Consider the following 4,941-nt stretch of genomic DNA (forward strand, 5'->3'; position numbering starts at 1 on the left):
TCCGAACCTTTGGGTCAAAGTTGTGACACTGTGTACAAATAAAGAAAAATAGATTGATGCTTCTTTTAGAAAAGAGTACACCCCTAAAAAACTGGCAATATAAGCTACTAGTATTTTTTTAAGTCTAAGCTACTAGTATTTGGTTAGAGGATTTGCTATCGAGAAAGATCCGTCCACAGTGAGTGCCACACATCCCACTGATGGTGGTGGATGCCAATGCTTAGATAGAGCAGGGTTGGTGTCGGTAATTTTTACTTGGCACCTCGCACTCTGCATATATGCCGTTCCATTTGTACATTTGTGCAGTTCCACCAAAATGCAGCTGAATAACCCTGTTTGCATAGATAATTAAAAGGCGTGATTAGATTATAGTGGCACTAGTTGATGAAACATACACTAATAAACAGAAGAAAATATTACATCATACTGGAAATCGACCCAAGCACTACAAGAAATCTGTTAATACATGACGGATTTCTGGTGACGTTCTTAAAAACAATCAGAGATACAGCGCCGGTCCCTCCTGGTCATCACAGAAATCGTCACGGGTCAACAAGATGCGAATGGCCACTGAAATGATGCCCGACTATGACGGACAATGAAAGACTGTCATGAACACTATCATGGACAGACCATTTGAACCTAAGTTGGACCGTCACCGATGGCTCATGCTGAAATGGCATGTATCCAGTGTGATGCGTATGCTGAATCCTGATTGATCAATCCTCCCTTCTCACGGATCTCGCATCACAACCGTCCACTCCCTCAGATCACACGGTAGGGACATGGCCCAACGGTGGTTGACCGCCTCCACCACCGATGCTCCCCATCTTCTTCTCCATCCTCCATCCCCCAATTCAATCCTATCCATCTCCCTCTCCCTCGTCCGCCGCCACCACTGGCAACCTCGGTGCCCCTCTCCCTAACCGCCGCCACCACCGCTCCCACCCTCTCCCCCATCCCCCGCTCTCACTTTCTGTCCTTAAACTAGGTGGCCCCGAGAACAAGCAGGCTGAGGCGCTTCCCGATTTGCGGCGGCTGCTTCCGGATCCGCCGAGCAATGCCAGAGGTCGGCTCCTTCCCCGTGTTGTCCTGCGCCAAGGTTGGCCTCCCCTTGCTTTTCAGCATGGTCCATGGCGCTAACCCCGGACGATACCACCTCTCGGTTCCCAATCCCACCCCTAAATCGATGGATGGATCTCCATGGCTAATGTGTTTTCCTACTGCTTTGGTTGGTCGCGGGTGAGGCACTCAATACCATGGTCGGACGGAGGTTGGGCGATTTCCTTCCCTGACCTCACCGCTTAGCCACTCCACCGCGAGCTTCTCGCCCCCAGGTTGTTCTTCCCCTGCTCGCTCCCTCCCTCTTCCTCTCTATAGATTGGTTGATGCTGCATGCTTCTGCTCAAGTACCCGTCATCTCTTGCGTGGTGCTTCTGTCTTGTGGATTTGTGGATTTGTTGATATTGTTGATGATTGGATGTGGGTGTGTGACTGTGCTAACATATTAGAATATTTTCAAATAAAAATAACAATTAGTTCTCAAGTAATAATTTATGGGTTGAGTTCTGCACATAGTTCAATGTAGCAGCAGCATACAGTTTTCACAATGCAGTGCACACTACTGAGCATGCATTTTTGTATGTAGAAATCTCAAATCTTTGTAACACAACACTTGCTGGCATTGGGTAAATGACTTGCCTTCCATTAACTATAGTCTTGCATTTTTATAAAAAGAAAAAAATATTATCTCTTGCGTGGAAATGTACTATGTGAGTTAATAATACATCAACATGTATGTATAGTTCATTGGGCATGTAGCTCACTAGTTTGTGTTTCCCCTGTAATGTTTACCTCTGCTATGATGATGAATTTGGCTTTGTAGTCTGGTCCTTGATAGTTCTCGTTCAAAGAATTAGTATTTTAAAATTTTAGTGTCCACGTAACATCAGTACCTTGGAAATATACTGCCTGTTGGAAGGATTAACATTTTATATCCTGAACATTTATCATTGCAGCTGCTCTTTAGCTACATAACTACATAATATCAAATCTGACTTGAACTTTATATGTTTATATTACATGGCAAGTTGATTGTGTAGCCTATGTACGTAAGCTCAGGTGTAGATAAGTTCAGAAAGATGTCTCGTTTGGCTAGAGTGTGATGAAGTAGTGTGGAATTGCTTTGACCTTTTATACATTTGTGTGTGGAATCTGTTATTAATCTGTACAACCTCAACACTAATACTTTAATGGTGTCGATTCAGTATCTTAACTACTGGGCCACCAGTCAGCCATGATTCTTTGTCTGTACAACATCAATAGTGAAACTTTTATATCATTGATTCAATATCTCTACAACATCAGTACTGTCGAGGATGTATATTTTTCTGTAGAAATGACTTCTTCCAATAAGTACAGTCCTGCATTTTTCTAGAAAAATAGTCTGATCTCTTGCATGCAAATGTTCTCTGCGATACTAATACATCCATGCGTATGGGTACTACTAGGGCCTGTAGCTCACTAGTTTGTGGTTCCCTCTAATTATTTACCTCTGCTATCATGCTGGTTTCGGCTTTGTAGTAGGGTCCTCAACATATACTTCTCGTTCAAAGAATTAGCACTTTAAAATTTTAGTTTGCCTACATAACATCAGTACCTTGGAATATACTTCCTGGTGGAAGGATTAACGTTTTGTATTCTGGACATTTGTTATTGTAGCTGCTCTTTAGCTATATAACATCAAATCTGGACTTGAACTTTAAATGTTTATATTATATGACAAGTTAATTGTGCTACTTTTTATTCGCCCGTGTTAGTTACTATTAAGTAGCTTACTAGAGCCAACAATGGATGCTTAGCATCTACTTATAAGGATTACTTGCTGCTGCTTTTACTACCTCTTCTGTTCCCTGAACGAATGGTCCTGCTACTTTCTTACATGCAGTTTCTGTTTCTCTTTTTCTTGGACAGTGTTCTTCTCTCTTAGAATCATAGTCTGGTCAGGATGCTTGCGCTATCAAATTTGAACTATTTATTAGGTTTGATTTCTATGCCACTAATGCCTACTGCCTTCTCCACCCATCCAGCGGCGTACAAGACGTCCTCCTTGATGCAGCCATTCCCAACAAGCTCTCTTTGACGGAAGAGGTGTAGAAGCAAGTCCAGCACCCCCTTGGCCCCTGCATCCTATCCTACATCACCTGAACGAGCTTACTGATGGATGCGTCCTCCTTACCTCCTAGCGTGGTGAGCCTCTCCCCACTTTACCCCAAATCTAGATGATACTTGCAATCTGAATACAGATCATGTTTCGGTTCAGTTTAGAGGCGGATTCAGTTGCTGAGATGAATATGTGAGCTTGATTAGTTGCTGATAGTTTAGGGCAAGCTAATGTTGATCCACACAATATGATATAGCTATTTTTTCTAACATGCATCGTTCTTCATGTTGCTTTCGTATTGATCTTTTGGGAGTTTGGAAGTTCTAGCATGTTAGATATAAATTCAGCTGCGACTGTGTATCTTGCTAGAATGGACTTGTTTTACAGATGCGTGTATGTAATACTTGAGAGAAAACTTAAAAAATTGTACTTTTATCATCGGCATCTCAGAACTGTAAGTGTATATTTTGTTTATATTGCTATATGTTATTATTGTTACTTGGATTTTTATTTCCTGTCAAGTAACTATATTTTTGCTTGAACAGATGTGGACTTTAATTATGCTCTTGTTGTATTCTAGTCAAATAAGCATAGTGGAGTTTACTACCAACTATTGATCTATGTATGCTCATCATTCCTTTTTGTTGCCATCTGTTGTTTCTTTTCATACGAATGATTTTGTTTCGCTACTTTGCATCATGGCAGAGAAAAAACATAGAACTTGATAACTTGTAGTAAGCTACTTCCAGTTTCTACTTCTATTTTAATCTACTGACTATAATATTTTATAGTGTGACATATTTTTCATCATGTGGCAGATATTGGTTTATGGGAGTATTTTCAACAACAAAGAGATGACGAGCGTATCCACGGCCAGGAATGCGAGGTCCCATGGTTGTACATCGAGCATTGTGCATTGCTTGATGGGTGTGGTGCTGGCTGTAGAGTATCATAGTGTTCTCTGAGACATGCTTGTAGAATTAATCTTTTTTGGGTTCTTTTTTTTGCTCATGTAGAGGTGTATTTTGGGTGTGTTTATGTAATTTTTTGTTTTTAAGGACCTGAACATATTTTTTTGTTAAATTATTATTGGCTTAAAATTTCCATGGACCAAGAGAAATGCGTGATGGGCTAATGTCCTGGACTGAGAAATTAGTGGGCCTTTCTTGAAATTAATGGACCTAAATTCAAATTGGCTTGATTACCATATGGGCCACCACTCTTGGAGAGTTGAAATTTAGTGGGCCAAAATCTTAGATGGGCTAATTACAACATGGGCTGCCACGTCAGATCCATGTTAGATGATGACGTGGTAGACAAGCTAACGCCGTTATGAGCATGCCAGTTAACCGCCATCGATGACGGTTAAAAACCGTCATGGTCTGTGACGGTTTTAGATGATCTGTCATGGAGTGTGCTGTGGTTAAATTATGACGCAATATACATGACAGAATTCAAATCCGTCATGCATGCCCCTCGATGACGGACTTGCGCAAGTCCATGACAGACTGAAACCGTCACGTACCGATTTCTTGTAGTGAAGTCTCCTCGATAAACCTTCTGCCAGTGATGAACATCAGTGTACAACGATAGTACAAGGAGGGGCCTCGAGACATTCAAATCTCTATTTTTGTGCAGATCAACTAAAATTAAGCATCCCAGTTTGCAGAAACGCTTAAACATTAACAATGGGACTAGTTGATGAAACATACATTAACAAAGAGAAGCACTTTCTTTATCTACATTGGAAATGAAATGATAGAGAGGACACTCGCTCT

The 4,941-nt window shown here is 41.2% G+C and overlaps 1 long non-coding RNA gene across 1 annotated transcript; it reads left to right on the forward strand.

Annotated features, from left to right (window-relative positions):
* The first annotated feature begins 904 nt into the window (after positions 1–904).
* LOC123106756 (uncharacterized) lies at positions 905–4,251 on the forward strand. The gene is made up of 3 exons (XR_006451466.1): positions 905–1,337; positions 3,090–3,249; positions 3,982–4,251. It is a non-coding gene; the product is annotated as an uncharacterized lncRNA (long non-coding RNA).
* Positions 4,252–4,941: the final 690 nt, after the last annotated feature.

The sequence above is a fragment of the Triticum aestivum genome, chromosome 5A (assembly GCF_018294505.1).
Source record: "Triticum aestivum cultivar Chinese Spring chromosome 5A, IWGSC CS RefSeq v2.1, whole genome shotgun sequence".
NCBI lineage: Eukaryota > Viridiplantae > Streptophyta > Magnoliopsida > Poales > Poaceae > Triticum > Triticum aestivum.